Here is a 15,919-nt window from a genome sequence, read left to right as displayed (position 1 = left end):
TCCCTTTATGTGTACGAAGTCCCCCACCAGTGCCTGGTAGGTGCCCCAGTTGTAAGAATTAGGATGCAAACTCTGCATCTTCCCACTCTGCCATCTTGACCCAGAACCTTGTCAGCTTTTAAAGTGCCAAATTGAGTGGACTATTTCCCTCTCCCTGTGCAGGTTTGTAGGTGTCAAGGGCAACACGAGGCCTGCTAACTCCACAGAGCCCCTGAGCAAACACAAGAGAGGCTGGCCCTTCAAAGCCAAGGACATTTCCTGGTCTTCCCCTGGCAATTAGGGGTTGCAGAGAAGCTGCTCTACCTGGGACACGCATCTCCCATTTCCCTGAGGCTCCAGGAAGCCTCCCCTCAGTTTGCTGCCACCACACGTGTCCTTTCCAAGCACGTGCTCTCTCAGGGCAATCAGGTAACCAGACCCGGAGAACAAGAAATGGACCTCTGTGAGAAAGGGAAACTATTGCTGGAGAAATTCCAGTAATGGGGAGTCATCAAGTATGGATGGATCAGATGCTTCTCACTGAGGTCACAATCTATCAGGTAATAAAGGACAAATGAACCTCCTCTTAAGTTGAACAAGCATGGAAGTGGGTGCCTTTGTCTCAGGCTTGGAGAGCCAGATTTCCTTTCCTTTGCTGAGCTACCAGTGTTGAGTGAGAAAAGACTGCAGCTCGTTACTTCCTCCCCCCAAGGTCTTGATCATGTCAAACTCGAGTTCTTAGGGCTCTTTTCACTGTCATGTGGAGTGAGGCTGAATGGTGAAGTGGGAAAGCATCTCCGACTTCGGAGCAGGCAGACCTGGGCATAGTCCTGGCTCCTCACATGGTCCCTGTGTGCACCTGGATGGTGGGTTCACTTTGAGCTTTAGCAACTTCACCTGTGAGTTGGGGATGAAAATAGCAGTAACACCACCCACGGATGCATGATGACACCTGCTGATGGGCCCCTCCCTGGAGGGAGCTGCCTTTACTCTCCTGGGAGGCACATCACAGCCCACCTTCTGTGGGTGGGAAGACAGCCCTTTGGTGTATCTGAATAACCCCTCCAAGGCAACGCTGCAGCCCTCCTTTCTTTACCACCCCCCCCCCACAACACCTTTCTGGCTCTGCTGATCTCTCATGGGCTCCACAGCTTAGACGGCAGCTTGCCACACCCTCCCGCTTCTAGCCCTCCTCAAAGACAGTTGCTCAGTTTGTAATGTATGATGTAAATGCATGTTCCATCTGTGATGGTTAATTTTATGTGTCAACTTTGTTGGGCCACGATACCTAGATATTTGGTCAAAACACCAGTCTAGATGTTTCTGTGAAGATGTCTATTTGGATGAGGTTAACATTTAAATCAGTAGGCTTTGAGTAAAGGAGATGACCCTCTGTAATGTAGGTGGGCCTCCTCCAATCAACTGAAGCCCCAAGAAAGAACAGGCTGGCCTTCCTTGAACCAGAAGGAGTTTAGCCTTCAGACACCCTTTGGACTTGAGCTGCAGTATCAACCCCTCCCTGAGTCTCTAGCCTGCTGGCCCACTGCAGATTTCTCTCTCTCCCTCCCCATCCCTCCTCCATCCTATTGGCTCTATTTCTTTAGAGGACATTGACGAATATCCTATTCCAGAAGCAAGTGTCAGCATCATTCCAAATGTGTTCCACTGACAAAGCACATGGGGTTCTGTCCTAACATCATGAAGAATTTTTATATTTCATGTAAAATAATAAAATATAATGCAGCCTAAATCAGACACAATATATTTGGCTATATTTTAATTCACATAAGCAATATTAGACCTTGAAGTTTTAAGAAAACTTACAGGAGGAATTTTAAATTTGAGAAAATTCTATACACTAGCTTTATTTTTTGTTTTCTGCTTAACTTGACAAAAAAATGAATACGACCCCGTTTTCATGGTGGACATGTTTGTCTTGTTGACAGAAACCAGGGTTTGCTGAACGCAAAGATGGAAGAGCTGAACAAGGACAGGGCTTCTGGAACTCACTAGGCCCCACCCAGAGTTTGCAGGGCACCTGGGCTGGTGGATATTTTTAAGCTCCCAGGTGATTGTGACAGGCAATCAAGACTGAGTGAGAATCACTAGCTTCCAGGGCAGCATCTGACCTTACCTAGTACGGAAGCCCTCTGATCGAGCTCTTGACAGGACACAAGATCATACAGGACAGTTCAGCAAATGAAATAGGGCAAGAGGTGGGCTCTGGAAGGAATGCTTTTTCCCTCCTGTGAGAAGAGTGAGAGAGAAGCACCTGGATCCAAGGAACAACACACAGCTCTGCCGGGGCCAGGTGTGCACAGAAAAGAAGCTTACTCCACACAGGAAGGGGAGAGGTGTGGACAGAGAAAGAGCAAGGAAAGGAGAGCCCTAGGCTTCTGGTCCCTGCAACAATGTCACAGTCACATGGATGGCGACAATTAACCAACTTTGCTCCTAAATAAGTGCTCTCTTGGAGGATTAATTTTTTTAGCATAAATTCTGAAAGTATTACAGAAAAGTTGTGATATATGGTGATTTTTTTAATGTGCCTGTGGATTTGTCATCTATTAAGGCCTCTTTGGCAGTGGTTCTCCCAAATTCAACATCAGGTACAGAATCGTTGCCCTCGCCTCTACACATACACCTCCTACTCCTTCCACAATCGAGAGTGAACTCTTCAACCAAGACATCAGCAGTTGTATTTCCCCCCTGGAGGCACCTAGAGAAAACACAATCAACTGGATTTGTGGACAAGCGATCACACTGAAAAGTGGTGCATCAGCGAATCCCCCAGAGCCACTAAAACATCCCAGTTCTGATATCTATTGAGGCAGCTTTTTCCTTGAAACCTGCCAAGCAGTTTATTAATCATATTGTTCCCACTTTTAGCAACTCCTCTGACCATGGGTGGCAGGTTATGCCATTGGACAACTGATATGTCATCCCACAGTCTGGGGTCTGCTGTCTGCCTGATGGTGAGGGCTAAGTGGATGGGTAAGTAGGGAGACGGAGAGTCGGATGGATGGATGGATGGATGGATGAAAGGATACACATACACACAAGAAGAAAGAGGGACAGATAGATTGATAGGTGAATGGATTTGGTAGCAGTTTCTGTGTGGGTCACACAAAGCATTCCATCTCCAAATTATTTCATTTCATCCTTACAATAATCCTCCTGAACAGGTAAAGATATAATTATTTCTGATTTATGGATGGGAATATGTCATGACATCTGTGTTAAATAACACACAAAATCACAGCACTTGCAGGAAGCAAAGCAAGGACTCAAAGGATTTGTTCTTTTACCGTGCCTCTCAGGAAATGGGCTCCTGTCCTAAACCATTTCTCCATCCCTCCCCAGATGATGTCAGCTACCAATGAACAACACAGTTCATCATCAGCAATAAGGTTTTCAATGGAAAACACCTCTGAGAGGTCACAGATCTGCTAGTACCCACAGCAAAGTATTCATGACTCAAGTGAAGATGTTTCCTAGGAGGTTGTTTGCAAAGGGAGAAGAGAGCCGCAGACTTCCGAGACTGTTGGTGTTGGGGAGAGAAGAAGGGTCTTCAGAGAAGAGAGAAGGCCCACCCAGAAAAGGCCAGAGAGCCGGGAGTAATGTCTTTTTCTTGATACACATGTGTTCATCTACACCAGCCCAAGAAGGAATACAGAGATGTTTATCCATCCCTGCTTTTTCCTTCCAATCAAATGCAAGTCCTAGAGAAAATAGATCTGCAAACCAGGACCAGAGTGCAATGATCATATGGAAAGTTATGGATGGTAAAGCAAGGAAGATGCCACATGCTGTCCACACTTCACCATGAAGACACTATAGTTCTCAGCGCCTCTTCCATTCGGCCAGTGGACCTACTCTTGAAGCATTGAGATGGACCCATGGCAAGGGGGGGGCTTTTGGAGAACTGTCCTGAGCTTCACCCTCTCCATTACCCACTAGTCAAGTCTCCCCTCCAGGGACCTAGCTCGTCCTGTCACCCAGTCCTCTGAGGCTGCACTGGCCAGTGGTCCTGAGAAAGAGAGACAAAGAAGGAAGCAAAGAGACCTTCTGAGCCTGCAGCCAAGAATTTGTCTCAACCCACTGCTTTTGTGGGTTTATTCCTGTGAAGTTCTCTCTGTGTTTCCCACACTAGAAAAAAAGTGTCTGGATTTCACTGTCCTCAATTTCAATAATGTTGTATGGGGACTTACTTGTTTATTCATCACTTTAATTCAACCAGTGTGGTACTCAGGAGAAGTCGTGCCCATCATCTGCAGCAGACAATTGATGTCAAATGAGTTGCCCCTCCCCTCTGGGATACTGTGTAGTTAGTAGAGTTCCTTCTAGTTTCTGGAAGTTTCTCTCAGATCCCTTCATCTCTGTGTACTAGAGATGCAGGACAGGAGATGTGTTTCCTTGCCTATATCTCAAAGGTGATCTGAAATATAACACCTTTTTTAAAAAGTTGACCTCTCTTATTTTCCACCTTTACCTTCCTGAGATGGAATAGGATCCAGATGGCTGTCATGGAACACCTGCTTGTGAAGGGCTGTGTATGCACAGCTTTCCCTGCCTGCTCTTTGTGCAGGAGATCAAGTCTAGCCCTCTACATGTTATGCTGGCCCAGCTTCCCGCCTGCCTCCACCATTGCCCTCCCCCCATCTCCCTGTCCCCACTGTCCCGGCTGCAGCTCACCACCCCACCTACTTCCTAATGCAATGGTTAAGAACATGCTCTGTCTGCCTCAGTACCTTCTCTCCCCACCACCCCACTCCTCCCAGGGAAATCCTCCACCCTTAACTCCAAACCAGCCCAGTCTTACTGTTAGAATGGGCAGACTCTGTATTCTGGAGGCTCATGGCCCACTTCAAGTCCAGGGCCCATCAATGTGTGTTCCCGTGTAAGAGCTTAACTTCTCTGCACTCTAGTTTCCTTGTCTACATCCGGGAACCATAATGCCATCCCCTTTTGATAGGAGATAATTTTTCATGTATTTCTGCACATCTTACATCACCTTTTGTTCTGAGCTATCACTCCAAAGATGTCTGTATAACAAACAGCTTTGGGAGATAGAGATAGTGTCTCCCTTTGGGGCAGAGGGTAGATTCATTTCCTGACCAAGAGAGGATAATGATGCAATTTGAGCAAGTTTGTTAGCAACCCCCTTATAAGATTGGGAGGTTCCTAAGCTCAGAGTTCCTCAGCTGATATAGACCCACCATGTGGGCAGCATCCTCCTGGGCCTATCACATCACCCCCATGGGACTTTGAGGACAAAGGGAACAGTTGCCATGAGTGATGAGGTCCTTTTTCTCTGACCTAGAAGTCATCTTTCAGCTTCTATGAACAGTGGCAGGCTAACTTGTTAGCTTGCAAGGACCCTTCACTATTCTCAAAACCTCTCCCACTGCCAGACAATGCAGATGGAACCTCCAGGAGCTGCGTTCCTGGTGCCCTCCTCCTTAAAGAAACACACTTGCTTCCATTTCTGTGTTGATCACAGCCTGCTCTGTATCCAGGCACAGTGCCTGGTTCATGGAGCTAGGAAGTAACTTTTTATGGAATAAGTGAACATACTTCAAAGATTGCTCTGCTGTTGAAACCTACTGCCACTCTGCATCTTGCCATCATTTCTTCTCTGTTAAAAGTGCATAAGAACTTATTATTCATCATTTACTTTGCAATGTAGCCCCAGCTTTAGTCAGGGCCAAATGCTCACACAGGCTTCTCCTCGAGACTCAATACAGCTTATTCAGTTGGGGTAGGGCTGGGAAGGCTGTGGATCTCGTGAAATTAAATGAAAGCTGTGTGCATATGTGTGTTTTCCCAGCAACAGGAATTGTTGCTTTTATTGGGTTCGTAAAGGCATCGTGTGAGAGCCCCTGAGACAAATAAAACAAGTGTCAGTCATGACCAGCAGGGTTTGGCAGTGATTTCCCTGGAGGCTACCCCAGAGAGAACCAGGCAAGGGGTCCTCCAGGCCTTGTCAGGGGATCAGGTGAGGGAGGGAAGACCCACTACCCCAGACCAGAAAAACTGCCAATCAAAATGGGAAAATGGGAACACTATCAAAAAGACCATATTTTTCGCTGAAAAATATCTCTTAAAAAAAGTATGGATTCTTCTGGTGGATGTATTGATATAAATTGGAAGCCAATTTGATATGACCTAGTATCTTAGTCTGCTTGGGCTTCCAAAACAAAATGCCATAATCTTGGTGGTTTAAACAATAAAAATTTATTCCTCACAGTTTTGTAGTCTAGAAGTCCAAGATCAAGGTATCAGCATGGAAAGTTCCTGATGAGAGCTCTCTTTCTGGCTTGCAGACAGCTACCTTTTTACACTGTCCTCATATGGTGGTGGGACAGGGAGGGGGGCAGAGAGCAGAGCAAGCTCTCTGGTATCTCTTCTTATAGGGCCACTAATCCTATTCATGAGGGTTCCACCCTGATGACCTAGTCACCTCCCAAAGGCCACACTTCCTAATACCATTGTCTTGAGGGTACTATGGAACTTTTATGAAGGAGTACTTAAACCCCTCTTCTCTGTGCTCTGCCATTAAGCTTTCCCACATGATTTTGTTTCCTAAGGACTGAAGGGCTACATGAAGTGTGTCTGTATAACCCACAGATAGGCTCTGCTGTCCACGATAGTGGCAGTGCAGCTGCCATCAGCACATGTTTTTCTAGTTCATGCCTGGCACTCTCAGGAACTAGATCCAGGCACACGTGGGTTCCAAAATGAAGCCAGCCCTTGAAGAGAGCCTCCCCTTTCTCTTGGACATGATTCAACATTTCACTGGGTAGACCTTCTCATAATGCATCGCTGAAATGCCCAAGATTGCTCTTGAGTAGGGCCCAGTGGGGTCACAGGCAATGTGGGGTCATGGCATGTACAGTCTAGAGAAATGTCACAGGTGACAAACGTTGCAAGGCCTCAGAAGATAAATGCAGCATATGAATAAAAGCTCAATTTACAGGCTCAGGAACAGGACTGCTCAGAATTTGCCCATGGATTTCTGCAGTTATATGTGGTAAGTCTTCTGAGGGAACATTTCAGGTAACTTCATTTTACACATATTTTTCCAGATTATTTGACCCCCCAGTTTTCTAGCCATTCATCATATACTATGTAGCTTTATGGTTTTTTGTCTCTTTCTCTGTTTTCTTATTTTCCACCCTTCTTTTTTTTTTTCAGAGTAAACCAGGAGTCCAAACTCTTGAGTCTAGACCTGACTCCACCATTTGCAAAGCTGTGTGACTTCAGACAAGGCACTTAACCTCTCTGAACTTTAATCTCTCCTTTATGTTAAAATTAAATACAAAATGGAGAGCAGACTTGAGAATTCTCTGAGCAGACAAAGTCATTTAAGCCATGTAAGTAAAACTAAATCTAGATATTTCATGAACAAAAGCAAAAATCTTAATTAGGTTATTTCTGGTAAATGGCTCTGAGAATTTTAAAAGAAACTTGTCATCTTCCTAAAAATGGTATGAGATAATCACTTTTAACCAATCTCCTGCTATCTGGAAACCCCCATTGTAATAAACAATCCTCATTTTTACTTTATAAGCCAACCTGTAACTTCATGGCCCTGAGCTTCATATCAGTTTGAATTTGGAAGCTCCCAGTGAACTGTTTTTATAAGCACAATAAACTCTTAGTAAATACTATCTATTGATTTCATGGTTTTACTTTTGCCATTTCTGGATTTTTGACATCTGTAAAATTAAGGCACTGGTCTACATAATCCTAATGTTTCTTGTGTTAGGCCAGTGATTTTGTGGTAGATATGATGCCAAATGGCTTCTGTCTTGCTGGAAATATATGTATGTCATTAGCTCATCTAAAAGCTAAGAGAATTCAGCACCACCAAACCAGCTCTACAACAAATGCTAAAGGAACTTCTCTAAGTGGGAAACACAAGAGAAGAAAAGGACCTACAAAAACAAGCACAAAACAATTAAGAAAATGGTCATAGGAACATACATATCGATAATTACCTTAAACCTGAATGGATTAAATACTCCAACCAAAGACACAGGCTTGTTGAATGGAACAAGAACAAGACCCATATATATGTTGTCTACAAGAGACCCACTTCAGACCTAGGGACACATACAGACTGAAAATGAGGGGATGGAAAAATATACTCCATGGAAATGGAAATCAAAAGAAAGCTGGAGTAACAATAATCATATCAGATAAAATAGACATTAAAATAAAGAATGTAACAAGAGACAAGGAAGGACACTACATAATGATCAAGGGATCAATCCAAGAAGAAGATATAACAATTATAAATATATATGCACCTAACATAGGAACACATCAATACATAAGGCAACTGGTAACAGCTCTAAATGAGGAAATCGACAGTAACACAATAATAGTGGAGGACTTTAACACCTCACTTACACCAATGGACTGATAATCCAAACAGAAAATTAATAAGGAAACAAGATTTAAATGACACAATAGATCAGATAGATTTAATTGATATTTATAGGACATTCCATTCAAACACAGCAGATTACACTTTCTTCTAAAGTGCACATGGAACATTTTCCAGGATAGATCACATCCTGGGCAACAAATCAAGCCTCAGTAAATTTAAGAAAATTGAAATCATATCAAGCATCTTTTCTGACCATAACGCTATGAGATTAGAAATCAATTACAGGGGAAAAAACGTAAAAAACACAAGCACATGGAGGCTAAACAATACGTTACTAAATAACCAAGAGATCAATGAAGAAATCAAAGAGGAAATCCGAAAATACCTAGAGACAAATGACAATGAAAACACGACGATCCAAAACCTATGGGATGCAGCAAAAGCAGTTCTAAGAGGGAAGTTTATAGCTATACAAGCCTACTTCAAGAAACAAGAAAAATCTCAAATAAATAATCTAACCTTACACCTGAAGGAACTCGAGAAAGAAGAACAAACAAAACCCAAAGTTAGCAGAAGGAAAGAAATCATAAAGATCAGAGAAGAAATAAATGAAATAGAAACAAAGAAAATAATAGCAAAGATCAATAAAACTAAAAGCTGGTTCTTTGAGAACATAAACAAAATTGATAAACCATTAGCCAGACTCATCAAGAAAAAGAGGGAGAGGACTCAAATCAATAAAATTAGAATGAAAAAGGAGAAGTTACAACAGACATGGCAGAAATACAAAACATCCCAAGAGACTACTACAAGCAACTATATGCCAATAAAATGGACAACCTGGAAGAAATGGACAAATTCGTAGAAAGATATAACCTTCCAAGACTGAACCAGGAAGAAGTAGAAAATATGAACAGACCAATCACAAGTAATGAAATTGAAACTGTAATTAAAAATCTTCAAACAAACAGAAGTCCAGGACCAGATGGCTTCACAGGTGAATTCTGTCAAACATTTAGAGAAGGGCTAACACCCATCCTTCTCAAACTCTTCCAAAAAACTGCAAAACTCATTCTATGAGGTCACCATCACCCTGATACCAAAACCAGACAAAGATACTACAAAAAGGAAAATTACAGACCAATATCACTGATGAATATAGATGCAAAAATCCTCAACAAAATACTAGCAAACAGAATCCAACAACACATTAAAAGGATCATACACCATGATCAAGTGGGATTTATCCCAGAGATGCAAGGATTCTTCAATATACGCAAATCAATCAATGTGATACACCATATTAACAAATTGAAGAAGAAAAACCATATGATCATCTCAATAGATGCAGAAAAAGCTTTTGCCAAAATTCAACACCCATTTATGATAAAAACTCTCCAGAAAGTGGGCATAGAGGGAACCTACCTCAACATAATAAAGGCCATATATGACAAACCCACAGCAAACATCTTTGTCAATGGTGAAAAACTGAAAGCTTTTCCTCTAAGATCAGGAGCAAGACAAGGATATTCACTCTCACCACTATTATTCAACATAGTTTTGGAAGTCCTAGCCATGGCAATCAGAGAAGAAAAAGAAATAAAAGGAATACAAATTGGAATACAAGAAGTAAAACTGTCACTGTTTGCAGATGACATGATACTATACATAGAGAATCCTAAAGATGCCACCAGAAAACTACTAGAGGAAATCAATGAATTTGGTAAAGTTGCAGGATACAAAATTAATGCACAGAAATCTCTTGCATTCCTATATACTAATGATGAAAAATCTGAAAGAGAAATTAAGGAAACACTCCCATTTACCATTGCAACAAAAGGAATAAAATACCTAGGAATAAAGCTACCTAGGGAGACAAAAGACCTGTATGCAGACAACTATAAGACACTGATTAAAGAAATTAAAGATGATACCCAACAGATGGAGGGATATACCATGTTCTTGGATTGGAAGAATCAATATTGTGAAAATGACTATACTACCCAAAGCAATCTACAGATTCAATGCAATCCCTATCAATTTACCAATGGCATTTTTTACAGAACTAGAACAAAAAAAATCTTAAAATGTGTATGGAGACACAAAAGACCCCAAATAGCCAAAGCACTCTTGAGGGAAAAAAACAGAGCTGGAGGAATCAGACTCCCTGACTTCAGACTATACTACAAAGCTACAGTAATCAAGACAGTATGGTACTGGCACAAAAACAGAAATATAGATCAATGAAACAGGATAGAAAGCCCAGAGATAAACCCATGCACCTATGGTCAATTAATCTATGACAAAGGAGGCAAGGATATACAATGAAGAAAAGACAGTCTCTTCAATAAGTGGTGCTGGGAAAACTGGACAGCTACATGTAAAAGAATGAAATTAGAACACTCCCTAACACCATACACAAAAATAAACTCAAAATGGATTAGAGACCTAAATGTAAGGCTGGGCACTATAAAACTCTTAGAGGAAAACATAGGGAGAGCACTCTTTGACATAAATCACAGCAAGATATTTTTTGATCCACCTCCTAGAGTAATGGAAATAAAAACAAAAATAAACAAATGAGACCTAATGAAACTTCAAAGCTTTTGCACAACAAAGGAAACCATAAACAAGATGAAGAGACAACCCTAAGAATGGGAGAAAATATTTGCAAATGAATCAACGGAGAAAGGATTAATCTCCAAAATATATAAACAGCTCATGCAGCTCAATATTAAAAAAACAAACAACCCAATCTAAAAATGGACAGAAGACCTAAATAGACATTTCTCCAAAGAAGACATACAGATGGCCAAGAAGCACATGAAAAGCTGCTCAACATCACTAATTATTAGATAAATGCAAATCAAAACTACAATGAGGTATCACCTCATACCAGTTAGAATGGGTATCATCAGAAAATCTGCAAACAACAAATGCTAGAGAGGGTGTGGAGAAAAGGGAACCCTCTTTCACTGTTGGTGGGAATGTTAATTGATACAGCCACTATGGAGAACAGTATGGAGGGTCCTTCAAGAACTAAAAATAGAATTACCATATGAACCAGCACTCCCACTACTGGGCATATACCCAGAGAAAACCATAATTCAAAAAGACACATGCACCCCAATGTTCATTGCAGCACTATTTACAATAGCTAGGTCATGGAAGCAACCTAAATGCCCATCGACAGATGAATGGATAAAGAAGTTGTGGTACATATATACAATGGAATATTACTCAGCCATAAAAAGGAATGAAATTTGGTCATTTGTAGATGTGGATGCATCTGGAGACTGTCATACAGAGTGAAGTAAGTCAGAAAGAGAAAAACAAATATTGTATATTAATGCATATATGTGGAACCTAGAAAATGGTACAGATGAACCAGTTTGCAGAGCAGAAATCAAAGTAGAGAAAAAACGTATGGACACCAAGGGGAGAAAGTGGCAGAGGGTGGGAGTGGTGGTATGATGAATTGGGAGATTGGGATTGACGTGTATACACTGATGTGTATAAAATGGATGACTAATAAGAAAAAATAAAAATAAAAAAAAAACATCAAAAAATACCCCTATTATTATTAAATAGTGCAAATAAATGGGTTTATGGTATAAAAAAAAGGTGCTCATCAAATGATACTTTTGAGAAAATGAAAAGACATGACACAAATGGAGATAAAATATTTACAATACATATTTGACAAAGAACTTATATCCAGAATATATAAAGAACTATTATAGCTCAATGATAAAGAACTTAATTTCTTTTTTGAAAATTGACTGAAAGACTTGAATAAACACTTTACAGAAGAGACTAAACGAATGACCAGTGAAGATATAAATAAGTGATCTATCATACATATCAGTAAAATGTCAATGAAAACACCATAAGACACCACTTCACATCCACTAGAATGTCTAAAATTAAAAATACTGATAACTCCAAAATTTGGCAAGGGTCAGCCTGGAAACTTATACACTCCTAGTGGGAGTGTGAAATGGTACAACCATTTTGGAAAATAGTTTGATGCTTTCTTAAACATACACTCACTCTATCACTCAGCAGAGTCACTTTTAGTATTGACCCAAGAGAAATAAAAATACACTTTCACAGTAAGAGTTGCACAGGAATATTTCTAGTGAGGTTATCCATCATAGCTCCGAACTGGAAAAATCCTAAATATTCACCAGTGAGAGAACTGATAAACATGTGTTGACAGAGTCATGTGATGGAACACAAGTCAGCAACAAGAATAGAATTACTGATACACATTAACAACATGGATAAACCTCAAAATATTGTATTGAGAAGAAGCTAGATACCAAACAGTAAGCACCGTGGGATTCCAGAGTTCAAGATCACACAAAACTAATCTATAGTGACAGAAATCAGATCACTGATAAAGGTGGGCAAGTGGAGACCTACGAGGCTGACTGATACGTTCTGTATCTTGATTACAGTGCTTACATGGTTATGTCTTTATAAAAAATTAAAGAACTGGGTATATAAAATCTGTGCATTTTACCGTATGAAAAGTATACCTCAATAAAAATAAAAGTTGGGGGTGGCAACTTGCTCCTCCCTGATCCCACAGACCACTGCAGGCCTTGGGCCACCCTGGGCTTAGAGCAGGGTGTACCACCCACTCCAGGACCAGCTGGAGCTGGAGGAGGCCGGCCTTGGGAGTTTGGTCACAGGCATGGACGTTTAAAGGGGCCACCTCACCAGCCTTTTCTTCTGCCTCTGAGCTGGGTGGGTGAGCCAATTTCCACCATGATGGGACTTCACAGTGGTCTCTCCACTGCAGACTGGAACCCCTAGGTAGAAGCCAGAACCTGGCAATCACAGCTCAGCTCTGGGAGCAGAGGAAGCATTGGAGCACACAGAGTGCCGGCTCTGGGTCAGGCTGTCCTGGCTCTCACTCGGGACCTAAGCCCTGGACCAAGCTGCCCCACTGCCCCTGCCTATTCCCTTCATCACTGCACAGTGGGAGCATTGGCTCCCAGGGCCGGTGCAGGGCTGTAGATAAGGAGGGCCTCGCAGTCGGGGTTAAAAGGTGTATCAGGGTCGGGCAGTGCTTTTTCACAATTTTCCCTCAGTTTTCTGCTGTGGATTATTTGTCATCATCATCTTCTGCCCCTCCCCACTCCGGCCCTCGCTCCTCCCCTCTTCTCCCCTCCTTTCTTCCTTCCTTCCTCCCCTCCTCCCCCTCCTCCTCCCCCTCTATACTGATACAGTTTCATTCCTGACATTGGTCATTTGTGTCCTCAATTTTTTTCTTTGTCAGTCTTCCTAGAGATGTGTCAATTTTATTGATCTTTTCAAGGGACCAGCTCTTTGTCTCAATGATTTTGTCTATTGTTTTTCTGTTTTCAGTTTTACTGATTTCTGTTTAAAGAATTTCCTTTAGCCATTCTTTTAGGTAAGGTCTGCTGATAACAGATTCCTTGGTTTTCTTTCATCTGAGAATATCTTTCCCTTCACTACTGACAAATATTTTCACTGAGTAGAGGATTCTTATTGATAGTTATTTCCTTTCACAAATGGAAAAATATTTTGCCAATTCCTCTGGCCTCCATGATTTCTGATGAGAAATCCACTGTCATTGGAATTGCTTTTCCTTTTTAGGTAAGGTGTCACTTTTCTCTCTGCTTTCAATTTTTTCTTTGTCTTTAATTTTCAGATGTTTAATTATGATGTGTCTTGGCATAGATTTATTTGGATTTATCCTGTTTGAGGGTCACTCAGTTTCTTGAATCTGTGGGTTTTTGTCTCTTGCCAAATTTAGGAAGTTTTCAGCCATTATTTCTTTGAGTACTCTTTCAGGGCCTCCTTGTTTTCTCTCTTTTGGGAATCTGATGATATGAATGTTAGATTTTTTATTATCATCCCACAGGTCCCCAAGGCAGACTTTGTTCATATATTTTTCCAGTCATTTTTTTCTCTATTATTCAATTTGGGTAATTTCTATTGTTTTATCCTCTAGTTCACAGATTCCTTCCTCTGTCCCATTCATTCTGCTCTTCAGTCCATCCACTGAGTTTTTTTATTTTGGTTACTGCACTTTTCCACTCTAAAATTTCCATTGACTTCTTCTTTATATCGTCTATTTCTTTGTTGACAGTTTCTATTTCTTTGCTGAGGCTTTCCAATTTTCATTCATTTCAGGGATGTTCATGATTACAGGAGGCACACAGGTTCATGGTAAAGGGAGATTGCATTTTGACACCTAGGCAGTAGTCCAATTTAATGGAAGTAAATCTTCATTCTTCTTAGTAGTAAGTCAATATATAATATCTATTGGTTTCCTTTCCCTTGACAGTGTCCTCAAAATGCCTTGCTGGCTTCTCTTCACCATTCTTTTCAACCAAAACTGGAAGAAGATCAAGAAGGAGCTGGTGCAGTGTGTGATGACATGCTGGCTCTGCTGGACAAGTTCCTCATTAAGAACTGAAGTGATTTCCAGTACAAGAGCAACTTCTTCTACCTGAAGATGAAGGGTGACTGCTAGCGCTACCTGGCAGAGGTGGCTTCCAGAAAGAAGAAAAATAGTGTAGTCAAAGCTTTAGAGGTGGCCTACAAGGAAGCCTTTGAAATCAACAAAGAGCATATGCAGCCGACACACCCCATCCAGCTGGGCTTGGCCCTCAACTTCTCCATGTTCTACTAGGCCATCCAGAATGTGCCCAAACAGGCCTTCCTCTTAGCCAAACAACCTTCAATGATGTCATAGCCAAGCTGGACACTCTAAACAAGGATTCTTACAAGGACTCCATGCTCCTCATGCAGCTGCTGCAAGACAACCTTACTCTCTGGAGGAGCGACACACAGGACTTTTACTTTCATAGGCACTTTTTTCTTACTCACTAAATTCAGTTCAGAAATGTCAACTGAGCACCTACTCCACCTTGGGCACTGTGCTAGCTTCCGGGAAACATAAAGGAGTGAATATATCCCATTCCCTCACAAAGCTGTCAGGCTGCTGTGTCACAGTAGCCTAGAAAGCTTCCAGAATGAACTTTTGGAGAAGAAAATAATTGTATGTACATCATGTTTCCTCCTGCCAATAGGTCCATTATGTAAACCCAGATTTTTTATATTTTGAATTTGTTTAGAAGTAGAAACAATTCACTTGGTAGCAAGTTTTAGATCGACTGTAAATTTCCAGGATTAGTTCAGGGAGGCTTCAGTAGTTGGTCAGCAAAAATTGGATGGAACAGTAACTTTTGAGCAGAGGCTTCAAGATGGTGTTTATGAGGGAGACTTCTTGCACTCGGAAGTTCTTCGTGTGCTGATGGTGAAAGAACAGTGTTCTTGTGTGGGTTACTCCTGATAAGAGAACACAGTCAGAAAGCAGTTCATTGCAATTCAGAATGAAAAGTGCCCTGTGAGGTGTGCACAAGGGGCCATGGGAGCATGAGGAGGCCTGGCTGTCAATGGGAACTTCAAGGGGAGATGAGACACTCAGAGTGAGGACTTTGCTGGAGGTGAAGAGGGCAAGGCTGACAAGCGTTCCTGGCAGGGAACAAGGCTTATTGA

General features: G+C 41.6%; 1 pseudogene; it reads left to right on the top strand.

Annotated features, from left to right (window-relative positions):
• Positions 1 to 15,250, top strand: part of LOC118889816 — a 151,151-nt pseudogene extending 135,901 nt beyond the window's left edge.
• The last annotated feature ends 669 nt before the right edge of the window (positions 15,251 to 15,919 follow it).

Source organism: Balaenoptera musculus, chromosome 2 (assembly GCF_009873245.2).
Source record: "Balaenoptera musculus isolate JJ_BM4_2016_0621 chromosome 2, mBalMus1.pri.v3, whole genome shotgun sequence".
Taxonomy (NCBI): Eukaryota; Metazoa; Chordata; class Mammalia; order Artiodactyla; family Balaenopteridae; genus Balaenoptera; species Balaenoptera musculus.
This window is presented reverse-complemented; position numbering and strand designations above follow the sequence as displayed.